The sequence below is a fragment of the Anas platyrhynchos genome, chromosome 14 (assembly GCF_047663525.1).
Source record: "Anas platyrhynchos isolate ZD024472 breed Pekin duck chromosome 14, IASCAAS_PekinDuck_T2T, whole genome shotgun sequence".
Taxonomy (NCBI): Eukaryota; Metazoa; Chordata; class Aves; order Anseriformes; family Anatidae; genus Anas; species Anas platyrhynchos.
In genome coordinates, this window is record NC_092600.1 from 3,649,546 (window position 1) to 3,662,137 (window position 12,592).

Genomic DNA, 12,592 nt, shown 5'->3' on the forward strand with positions numbered 1-12,592 from the left:
CCTGCCGTGTCCCTGCTCTGGAGGTTCATCGCGCCGGCTGGGAAAGCCGGGGCTCTGGATGTGCAGACAATTACAAACGAGAGCTTACTGGAAAATATTCTTCTAATGACACCGTCTGTATGCAGTCTGACTCATCTGAGAGCAGACTAATAAGACAAGTCACCTCTCAGACTTAAAAAGCCCTAGGTTAGCCCCACGTACAAATATCCTTTTTGAGCAGCCCCATTACTCCATGCACGAGGCATGTTCTGAGCCCGCTGCGGGTCGTTTTCCATGGAAGCACAACGCAGGCACGATAATCCCAGCTACTATGAAACATCTGTTCTGCGTTTGCATATGATTTATGGTAACATGTTGCAAACATACATGTGTATCTGTATATATATATATACATGAAAGAATAATACATTAGCACTGATCTAAATGGGATAGAAATCCTGCTTATTACTACAATGCCAACAAATTTATTTCTTACTTTTAACAAGCCATTTATTGTCCAAATTCTTCCATGGCATACGTGAGTAATAATAAAACAACAACGAACTCTAACAGTCTTCAAAACCAACTGCACATCATTTTTCTAATATGAAAAGGCCAAGGAGAGATTTTTATGCACAATATTTCTTTCTTTCTACAGTTACCCCAAAACTAAGAGTACAGATTACATTTGGACTATGTGGAATCACTTACCTTAGCATAATACCACCAAATGTCTCTGAGTTTACAGTGCTCACAACAGTAGCTTAAATTCCTCACATTAGGCTCTTCATTTGTTTTTTATTCTGAAAAATGTGATAGCCCTTGAAAGGAAGGAAAATGTTTGTCTGGATAAAGAGAAGTCTGAGCTAAGAGTTAGCAGGAAATTTTCTTGATGTGTGTCTTATGGGCTAGGTTTCACCTTCATTACACTGTCCCCCCATTGCTTTTTACACTGTTGACTCTGCTCCCCCCACACATAACTTTTTCCCCTTCATATTGACTTTTTTTTTTTTTTTCTTCATTTCTGCTTTTACAGTCTAAGCAGAACATGAGGCAATACCATCAGGGACTAATGTTAGCACCAGACTTTTCCCAGTGGGCAGACCGAAAGGGAAAGTCAAATCCTGCTCAATGTTCTCTTCCAAATAAATGAAAATTCCTCTGGGAAGATGCCCAATTGCTTTGCAGTGAACCTGCTCATGGCAGAGCACAGGTTGGCCTGAGCTTGCAGGCAACAGATGGACATGATGTGTTAATTCCAGGTGTTGCACGGGGGCATATCCCCAGGTAAAGGCTGCTGCTGAGCAAAGGCAGCCTGAGGTTTCTGCTTGAAGTCACACTGCTGATCTCAGCGAGATCTGGAGTGGGAGATGAAATACAGATATGCAACACAATTACATTTCCCAAAGGGATCAAGCAGCTGTGATATTTTGCCCACTCTCTCCTCCCACTGTTCCTGTGCTTTAATAGTATTGGACTTATTCTTCTGATAAAACCAAAATTGCTGCTCTCATCCCCTACCCTTTTCCTCCTTTAGGTAACTTAAAGCCTTCCAATATAATAATAATAATAATAAAATAAAAATAGTATTTAAAAAGTCCCTCATTTGATTAATCATTCTTAAAAAGTATACTTCATGTACATGCTTGAGTACTTGTAATGCCATTTTTGCACTGTTTTGGTTAAGAGTGGTATAAAGTTACTGAAAAATGAATAACCACTGTTACAAGTGCCAAAACATTTGCAGAGAGCTCTGCTCCCTGGTTTCAGCTGTCTCGTTTTCCCCCTGGTTTTCTGTCCCTCCATCCTATCTTGCTCCTGAAACTGGAGCCTCCTCCTGGAGGGGGCTGCATTTTCTGGACCAGTGGGATTGCTTACTGGAGAAGAATTGCACGGTTTTGTCCCTTGTGGGGGGACAGAGGTCATTTTTGTGTTTTCCACCATAATTTTCTACACTTCAGGATAAAACTGGGTCTCTGTCCAGCTCCATATTTCTCTCCATCACTGGGAAGAGTACAGGGAGAAGTGTGCAGGGGTGGCTGCGGACTTGGGGATGCACAGGGCTGGAGGGAAAGGAGAAGAGATGCTGTGCTGGCACAACAGCTGAGCCAGCAGCTGGAGGCTCCAGCTGTGGGTTTGAGGGGCCTTGGTGGGTTCCCTTTACATAGTTTTATTTTTAAGGAAGTGTTTCCATAAGAGCTGCCCTACATGGGGGCTGGGGAAGGGAATGGGGAGCATGGGACAGGGCTGGGGGCTTGGTGGAGGAGCGAACTGGGGATGGGATTCTCCAAACTTCCAGGGAAATACGAGGCACCCTATTTCTGTGTGCCCAGCATGTGTTGTGTGTAATGTATGTCGGGAAGCAGAGCTAGTTCTCGGTTTTGAGAGAGCCTGTGGTCCTCTCCCGGACTCAAGGATGTGGTTTTACTTGAGGAAAAGGGAAAAAAATCCATGCTGGGACCAGTGTGAGAGGCCGTGAGCTGTGTCAGCACTTGTGGCCTTGCTGTCACACAAAGCTACATCTTTTGGTGGTTTTGCCTGGGGGAACTGGGAGAACTGGTCCTCAAGCCTGGGCTGGCCCTGGTGGCCATGTGGATGACCTGAATGTGGGCAGGATGCAGCCTCCAGCTGCTTTTCCCATGGATGTGATGTGAGCCATCCTCTGTAACACATTGTTTGACTCACAAGGAGACGGTAATTGAGATATCTTGGTTCTTGCAGCACCCATTCCTATTTTTGCAACCAAACCTCCTGCGCTGGGATTTAGCCGAGTTGCTCAATTTCCCACTTCCCCCATTTGCAGCACGTTGGGCAGGAGCGATTCTGGCACTGGAGACAGCCTCACCCCAGGCAGAACACATCAACCCAGCACCTGCAGCACATGAGGCGAGTTTTGTGCTTTTCCTCGCAGGTCCCTGAGCCATTTGCAAACCTTCCCTGGTGCTTCCCAGGCATCTCATGCCCCATCACAGAAGCTCCCACTGAGTGTGGACGGGAGGCTGCAGCCCAGGCTGGATCCTGCACAGGTGAACCCTGAACCCAAGAGCAAGAGACCAAGCTCCATGGGTTGAACCTAAAATGCCTGTCCTGTCAACCTGGGAGAGATTTGCCCAGATGACTTACATTAATGTTAATGGAAACTGTGTGCAGAAACCACAAGCTTAAATCACGAAGATTATGTCAAAAGAGCAGACTTTACTTTCATAAATCCAAATGACAGACTCCGACTGTTTTTTTTTTTTTTTCTTTTCTCCTCACTCTAAAGAACCCGTCGCTATTTTCAGCTTCTTAAAGCTGGTGTGATGCCCAAACTTTGTGGGGATCAAGTTTTGAAATGGTTTTTGTAATTCAAAGGATAAAGGAAGAAATCTCCCCAACTGGGGTCATGTTAATAAGCAGCTACATTAAAAGAGCAGTTCTCGGAGACTTCAGCACAAATTTTGGCTTGGCATCTCACTGCAGCTTCTGTGCCAAGGTGGGATGAGCTGCTGAATATCATTTCCTTGTGGTGGGGTGGTTGGGAGCAAGGCAAAGGATGTTGCATCAGTCCATCCTGCCTACCCATCCCAGCAGCGATACTGGTGCTTTCTGTGAAAGAAACAGCCTTTCCTGGCCTGTTGCACTTCTTTAATTGTATCTGTTAACTTAAATGGAAAGGAGTGGAAAAGACAAATATCAGGATTCACTGTATTGTTTTTTTCTGAGATTGAGCCCCAAGAAGTACCTCCTGAGCCTGGGAGGAGGTGGGGGTACAGGTCAAATCCAATACAGCAGTCATGGACTGCTCAAAATGCTCTTGAAGACAGACGGGTGTGAAATTTAATGTTGTGAGTGTTGCAACAGGTTGAGAAAATCACAAAATGCCTGTGCAAAAGCGGAAAGGAAAGGATCCGGCTTCCAGGCTTGGATCCAAAATCCCATTGCATCCCAGCCTGGAGAGCTCCTTGACGTGCAGCTCCTGGCCTTGTCCACATGGCTCGCCTTGCTGAGGAGGAGCAAGGAGCCGGGTGATTGCCCTCTGCTGTCCTGAACTGCTCCCCAAAAGTCCTCTTGGGTTTTTGCAGAAACCTGCTTGGCTTTTTCAAAGCCTTCCTGACCCTGCTGCCTCCTGGGGGTTATAACCAGCCCTTGGGGCTAGCAGTGTCAATTTGGAAAAAAACATTGCCTGATGCCACCAGGCTGGTGGAGAACCTGGTTGCGTCCAGCTCTGGTGCCTGTTTCTTCTCTGCAGACCCCAAAATGCCTCCAAGACCATGGCCTGGTGCCGCCTGCCTGGTGGCAGTGCTGGGAGCAGCTCTCATGGGCGGTCTCTCCGGGGAAGTAAGGAGAACCCCATCCTGCAAAAGCTGCTTTCAGAGCCTGCTGGGGGCAAACCCAAGCTTTTCTGCCAGGAAACAGTAGCCATCCCTAACGAACAGGGAGCAACTCGTCATTAGGCTCTTGTCAGTGATTGACGTGTTTGTGGCTCTGGACATCTGGAAGGGATTTAGCAGGAAGGTCTGGTTCCTGGGACACCACTAATGGCCCTGGCTGATGGATTCAAAGGGAATGAGGTAGATAGAGAAAAGAAAACTGAAAATTTGGGGGCTGATTCTCGACACATGTGAAATAACTAAAGGAGCCACTCAGGAAAGACAGTAAACAAGCCAGGTCTGCAGCACTGACTGCTTTCTCCTGATTTTTCCTTTCTCCTGTTGTTTGTTGGAGGTGACCACAATGTACTGATTGCGCTCAGCCCCTCAGGGTCCCCATTCTGCAGGGTTTTGGGGCTCTGGGGCTCCCCTCGCGCCCCTTTCCCTCATGGCACAAGCACCCTGGGGCTCAGCGCTGCTCGTCCTGGGGAGGTGGTGAGCAGAGCCTCAACTAACACCCAGACCACCACCAGGTGCAAATTCTCATCCAGATTTTGTGCGGTTTGGGACCCTGCCTTTGGCCTGTCAGCCTCAAGCATCTGCTCAGCGACGTGGCCCGTGTAGGAGGGGGCTGACCTGAGACACGCAGGGGTGTCCTCAGCCACTGAGAGCCACGGGAACCTGGAGGTTTGAAGTGCTGGTTTTATTCTGGTGTGACAGAAAAGTGAAACATGGAAAAAAATGTGCAGAGAAAGGGAAAAAATTCTCGAAGCCAAAGCTGGTGTGCTGAGGGAGCGAGAGGCTGCGTGCCCTTCTTGGGAAGCAGCAGGCTGCGCCACACTGGGGGCTCTCAGATTTTCTCAGTATTACATAAACCTGCAGAGCCAAAATGGTTCAAAATAAGGGATGTGACCCGACTTTCTGACCTCGTCGATGACCTGGCTGCCAGGTTGTTCTGGCAGAGCCCCAGATTTCATCCTGCCCTGTGCCGGGGCAGCGTTCCAGCAGAGAACACAACGCGCACCGCTGAGCTGTGCTGTGCTCGGGCCCTTGGTTTGGCCCTGCTCGAGGTGGCCTTCTTCTCAGGCACCATGCCGCTGTACACTGAGCTCTGATAAGCCACATATCTCACGTTTTTTCACTTAATATCATAAAAGATTTGGAGTATTATCCCATGCATGCCCTGCCTCTCTGTATGTAACAACGGGACTGAAGGAGTAGAGCTGCTCCGTGTGTTTAACTTGCTGTCCTAAAACTTTTTGTGGGATGCCTTGTGTTTTTGAGGTAGTGTTTTTTTAGTAGCAACTGGGTTAAAATAATAAGGGTCTGTCTGGGACTCAGGAGCCAGCCTGTTAGCTCAGACCTCAGTAGGGCTCAGACACAGTTCCTAATTTGGGCAATTCCTGATCCAAAAAGTCCCTGGAGGAAAGGGGCCGGGGAACTCCCTGGTTCTTATTTTAAAGCGTAAATCACTGAAGTCCAGTGGAAGGCTAATGAGCAGGCCAAAGACACAAACACCTACAAAAGTATTCCCAGCAGTAATCAGAGAGGATGAACCTTTAAACAAATGTTTTATTATTTTTTTTTCACTTTTGAGATTATTACTATTATTATTTTTTAATTTAGAAGAGCTTTCTGGGAGCTTAACAATTTGAATTTTGATGAGTCCTGAAAACTCAGAGCAACAGGAACCCAGTGGTGGAAATTTTACATTGCAGCCTGGCAGCCTTGCTGTGCCCTGGAGCAGGACTTCGTGCGTGCTGGTGGCTGCACATCTGCACATAGCCACGTCCCTGTGGTTTGCTCTCAGCGCTCTGCCACCTCCTACCTACCTGATCTGGCCTCTAGAAGAAAAAAAAAAGTACAGTTTGGGATTAAACAACCATGACCTCATCCTGGGAGTTTCGCATTGCTGCAAGGATTAGGACCATATGACTGGAAAGCCTGTCTGATAAATATTTGTTCCTGCTCATGGACAAAACGTCTCTCCTGCAGCAGCTGGAGCAAGGGAGCGTTGCTTCCCGCAGCTCCAGGACTCCTGAGGAGCTCCGCAGGCTCAGGACTTCTCCTCGTGTAAATTAGCCCATCCCTCCGGGGTAATAAAAGAAGAAAGCAAACGTGTCCGCCTGCCAGCCCTGGAGTCGGAGAGTGCTGACTGTGGATGGTGCCAAACCATTGTGAAAAGCAGACGTAGAAGAATTAAAAACTAATAATGAAGAAATTAGTATGTCTTGATTGTGCTGCAACTGCCAGACTAATCCTGCTGGAATCCTACCAGGTTAGAGCATCACTTATTCATGTTCTTAGTAGCTGGCAATCCTGCGTTGTCGAAGCAGTGGTGAAAACAGCTTTGGTTTTAAGCAGCTCTTTATTTGTAGTGAGGTTTTGCCTCATTTGAATTCCAGGTTTTCAGGCACTTGGGGCTAATTCTAATACAAAGTCCTATTGTATTGCACTAAAGAAATAACTTTTCTGACTCTTCCCGTAAATGCCAAAAGCTCGGTTTCTGTTTACCTTGCCTGAGTGAGAAGCACCACTGAAATCAAGAGGTCAGTTTGCCTGAACAAGAGCAACTGGATCGGGCCCAAGTTATCTCGCTTTACAACGTGCTGTCTCTCCTATAAAAATGTGCGTCTCCACTTTCTCTCGGCTTTAGATATGCCAAAGTCTGGGTGCGTGTTCAGACATCCCCTACCAGACCTATTCCCACACCTGTATCTCCTGTAAAAAGCAGCAGACCCGAGCGCACGTGAACCTGAGAAATGTGTGCGTGCCCCGCTGGGTAAACAGTGCTCGCCTGCTCCCGGCGCTGGGCTGCAACCCGTAGAAAACACTGCTCTTTGTATTGCACGGAAAATAAGCTACGTGGGCCTGGCTGGTCGCAGAAGTCATTTATCCAGGAACATATGTCTGTACGTTGTGCTTGCATAATGAAGGCAATTATTTTCCATTCAAGCCTCCTAACACATTGCAACACTCGTTCTCAGCAGTGGGGAGGAAATGGATCCAAACTGTTCCAGCTCTCCCTGGCCCTTTATCAAGGAGCCTTTACAAGCTCTGTAGGCTGCGTTACTAAATCATTCCCTCAGAAACGATTACTAGCCTGGTCTTGTTATCTGCTCGGCTGTAGCTACAAAACCACTGCGACTAAATAAAGCCGTATGTCATCCCCGATTCCTCGCGGTGATGACGAGCCCACAATACCTAACTTATAACTGTGTGTGCGTACATGGTTTTGTCCATGTATTTGTGCAGATAGGAATACTCCAGAATCACGGGCTTGGGTGAAGCCCTGCTTGGCATACAGCCCCCAAAGCAGGCAGCAGAGAATGGGGATGTCTCATTCTTATCACACAAATTCTCTAGCCACAAGGAAACAGGAGGAAAAGGTAAAATCCAGGCAGGAAGGAGATGCACAGAGCTTCACAGCCTGAGAAAGTCGCTTGCTGCTGCTGGGGCTGCTCAGTTCCCTGCAGCATCCTGCCCGCTGCCCAGAAGAGATCTGATTGCTGAGGAGCTGGTTCGGGTCATGAATCCAACGGGAACCTGGAGCTGGGAAGCTGTCCCCTGCTGCTGGGGGACCTGGGGAGCTGCCTGGCTGCCCTCAAGCACCGTGCAGGGCTGATGGAGGCAGAGAAGCTTGCTGGCACCTGGCAGATGGAAAAGCATCCTTTGTGGGGCGAGTCAGCCACAAGGCTGAACTTTACAGAGACTGGCCCGGGAGTCTGTAAGCGGCCCTAATGCACACTGACAGCTCAGGTCATCTCGCCCATCTCCTTGGCACCAGTCCTCCCTCCCAGCAGGCGGCTGTCCCAGTTGTTTCTGAAAGCCCAGGGAGGCGATTTCCCACCCTGCCCAGTGGGGTTTTGTGGTGCCAAGAGGGGGGGTTGCTCAGCTGGCTCCCTGCCGGCCCTACAGCTCCTCCTAACACCATGCCAGTGAGCGTGCTGCCCCGTGGTGGTTTGGACCTGTCTGCAGAGCCAGGAGAAGGGTGATGGGGTCCAGAGGGGGGCTGCTGTGGGTCTGATGGACCTTGGCACTGGTCTGACACAAGGCATGACCTGGTGTGTTGTGAGGTGTCCCTTTAATGTCATTGAATATTGCGCTCTCTTCATTAAAAAGGGAAAATTTATTAGGACCCGGTTTTCCTAAAAGTGGTCTTCATTTGGTTTTCCATCCTGTGCTTTGTTAAGTACCTGCTTCCCCTTGGTGCCTGACGTGGCTGTTGTATGAAGAATGGAATAACCAGAAAAAAAAAAAAAGAAAAAAAAAAGAAGAAAACAGCTCCTTAAATATTGCTGAAGAAATTATTGTGCCGAGCTCTAAGGGGGGGGGGTTGTTCTGAGGTTGGTCCTAAAAGCAGAGTTCTGTCATGGTTTCAGTGAGCTGAACATCACCCAATGTCTATAGGATAACAGAAGCAGCCTTCTGGCTACGCATCTCCTGTTACAAGATGCTTTATTGACACAAGATAGGTTCTGTATCTTCTTGGCAGGAAAAGATTTCATCTGCCTCTTGTATTTAACTGAAATTAACTAGTATCTTTTATTTATTTATTTATTTATTTATTTATTTATTTTTAAAGGAAGTTCCAGTATATCATAATAAACTAAATGAATTCAGATTTCAAAGCTTAGCATCCCAAAATAACAGTCTGCTGTAATTTGGCTCAGGATGCTCAAATGTTTGCTCTCTTCCTGCAGTACAGAGTGGCCCCCAGCCAACCTCAGCAGATTACCACGCTGACATTGGGCGTCTATCAGACCTTTAAATCAGTTAAAGCAGGCCAGAAAAAAACTCGCTTTTATCCATTTTAAGGTCTGTAGACTCTGCTCTTCAAGTGGTTTGCTCTCCAGTGATGGCACAGACTTTTCCATGGCTTATGCAGCTATGTGTGGAAATGAATACTCCCTAGAAAGATACGTCAGGCTAGGATTTCTTAGGGTTTTTCTACTTCATTGCTGGCTTGCTGAAAACAAGAAGATAAATTGCAGGATAAGGAATAAAATAAGAACATGTGAGAGCTAGAAACGTCTTGTGGGAGCTGTTTTCTATCTCTTTTTTCTTTTTCATACACAGACAATATGACTAAGTGTCACTGAATCATTCCTTGAAGGTTGAGTTGCTACTTCTTGTGCCTTCCTGCTCCAGAATTGTACCGTATCGTATATCTGCAATACGGGGCAGGGGGAAATAGAAAACAGATGCGGGGATATCAGCTTGGCCCCGTAGCACTGCTCAGGAGTTTCAGTGGGTTTCTTTTCTGTTTATGCCTGTTGGTGTGTGCGGGAGAAACAGAGAGCAGTGCAAAGACCTTCTTAAAAAGATTTATCTCAAAGTATCTAATGTGGGAAGACAATTACAAGCTTGTACGATGAGGTAAGGGGATTGTTTTGTTTATACCAGAGAAGATAAAACGCACTTCTTCCAACACAGTGATAAATTAAAAGGAAGCAGAATATTGTGTGTAATTGCCTTTTTGGCTGGCGCTCCCCGAGGCCAGGACGACGGGGTGCCTCTCAGGGCTCGCAGCGAACACATGGCAGCTACCCTCTTACATGCTTGTGGGGAAGTCGTTTCATCTCCTGGGAGATTAATTTGGCCAGGCCTAGCAGGGCATTCAGCAATAACTTTGCTCTTAACAGGAAAGGAGAGGCCAAACAAACAGTAACACCACCTGAGTTCCTTCAAGCAGCTTTTGGGAAGATGTGTTGGAACTGGGCTTGTGATGGAGCATCGCGGCTCTTCCCAGGAAGAGCTCTTCATCATCCTTCAGCCGATAGAAGCCACATATGGATGCTGTAGACTGAGGACGTGGCAGAGTTTCATGCCTTTTGATGGAGATAAGTTTTCTCTTGCCACCACAGCAGCAAGCAGGAAGGTTTCTGTCTCTTGGGCTTTAACAAAGCACTAAATTTGATAGCCAAAGCATGTCGTCTTTTGCTTTTTTTCTATTATTCCATTCTAGATTTTTTTTCTGTTTTTCCGTACTCTTCCTCCCTCTCCAAACACAACCCCAATTCTTATTGTGGTCTGAATTTCCACCGTGTGTCACATACTTAAAGGGCCGGACAGGCTGCAGGCTTTGCTGAGGCTTCAGAGCCAGCTGGTGCTGCCCACCGCCCTCCGCATTGCTGAGCAGGATGTCACCGTGCAGAGCTCTGTCCCCACACCCAGTGCCTCTCGGACAGAGCCATGAGAAGAGCCAGGAGATAAATCCCATGAATTCCCTGTAGCATATGTGATGGATGCTGGAGCTATGGGGGAAAGCAGGATTAATCCTCTTCCTTTTTCTGCAGGCTCCAGATCCATCAGTTGGAGCTGCCTACAAAGGGAAACAACGAGGATTAGGAGGTCTTAATCAGGATCTTTGTACAAGGCAGATGTGTGAAAGCAACAGTGTGGTGTGAAGGAACATCTGCCATGTCTTTAACATGTGAGCTGGAGATACTTTAACAGTCATTAGCTGGAGACAAATTAAATGGAGATTCAGTCTCCCCCAGAGACGTGGCTTTTACTAAATGTAGCTAGAACTTTTTTGATGGCAATCACTGCTTATGCTGTTATGAAGATAGTAGAAACTTACGATGGCAGGCAAATATATATACATATGCATATTATATATATATATATATATATATATATATATATATAAACCCTTTTAATTTCATGCTGCTGATCAGTTCTCCTAAAGCTGTTACCGGGGAGGTGGGGAGGTGGTGGTTGTTTAAAAGCTCTCATTCTGGCCTCCCCATGCAGCTACAGAACAAAGTAAAAATATTTATGGTCTTAATGATTCAGTAATTTCAGCTTTCAGCTTTGTTTACACAGAAAAATCTTTAAATAATAGATGTTTATTATTGCTGTAGATTTTTTTTTTAGTTGGGCTTTGGGTTATGTCTCGCAATTCCTCCCTTTTGGTGGAGCAGCTGTTATTTCTGCTTCTTGCTTACTCTGAACTGTGTACAGAAGTGTCTATTTGTGTAAGTGCGATTTTCTACGTGATTGATTTTTGGGTATTTGTATGAGTGTGCACGGAGCCCACTGCCAATGGATTTCATTTCAAACTAAACATCCGTCTGAAGGCAGAGGTTAAAACAAGTGCAAGAGAAAGTGATGGCCATTCACAAATAGGTTTGTCACAGTCTGATAGCCTAATTTATTTAAATATTTCTTTGAAACAGCTGAAGCACTCTCAGAAAGATTCACAGAAGCTAATTGAAGGCTTGGTCAGAACAGAGAGTCCTGCTGGAGGGGAATAATGAATGGGGATGCACTGGAGAGGAACGAGGAGGCAGCGGGACAGAAGGGAGAGGTGGGGAGAAAGAAAACCAGCAGAGGTGGATGAAAACAGGGAGTTTGCCTTCTGGGTGGGTGGAATATCAGGTCTCAGGTGAGGAATATCAGGTCTTGTTTTGGAGGGTGATAACATCCTGGTGATGTGGGGCTGTAGATAAGGAAGGTTGGTGTTAAGGAAAGACATCAAAAGTTCAAAATCCTTCCTTTTTCTCAGGAAGACCTGAAATCTCTGTTTCTTGTCTTTGGGGCTGGAGTCATGAGCCTCTGCAGGTAAGGCTTTGTGATTCATCTCCATAAGGGAGGCAGCAGCCAGGCACTTCCCAGGGAGAGGAAACCCGACACTGGGGAAGGGTTTGTGTATTTTATCCAAGAAGCGTTAATGCTGTTTACACTAATCGGATTTATTTACTGCAGGGGGAAAAATATCTTTGTAAATAGAAAGTGTTTATTATTGCTAAAGACTTCTTCTGTTTGGCTCAGCGGCTGCTCCCTGGATCCATTTCAATTCCCGTCCCTTGCTGAGCAGCTGCCCTTCCTACAGCCTGCAAATCCTCACAAGGCTCCGCACAAGTCAGTCCCTAAGAGCAAGTGGCCACAAAGGACTCCTTCTGCCTTCCAGGAACATTTCGGGAGAAAAGAGCCCTTAAAGTTTGGTGCCGGTCCAGCCAGAGCGGATTCTTTAGAAACGCGGTTGGGATGCTGCGGTGCATCAGGCTGGGTAAAGCTGGGAGCGAGGTGCCCTTGACAGGACCGGAGGTTTTCCAATCGAGCTGTTACGATGCCTGGGATGCTGAGGCTGTCTCCAGGGCAGGGCTGGCTTCCAGGGTGCCATCACACTGGCTACGGTGGGCTGGCACCTCTGAGTGTCTGTGGCCCTTCGAAGCAAGGGGTTCCCCTGTGGCTCGCTGCTGAATTCACCCCAGGGTTTAACCCAGAGCTGTATGGGACACAAGCAACCTGCA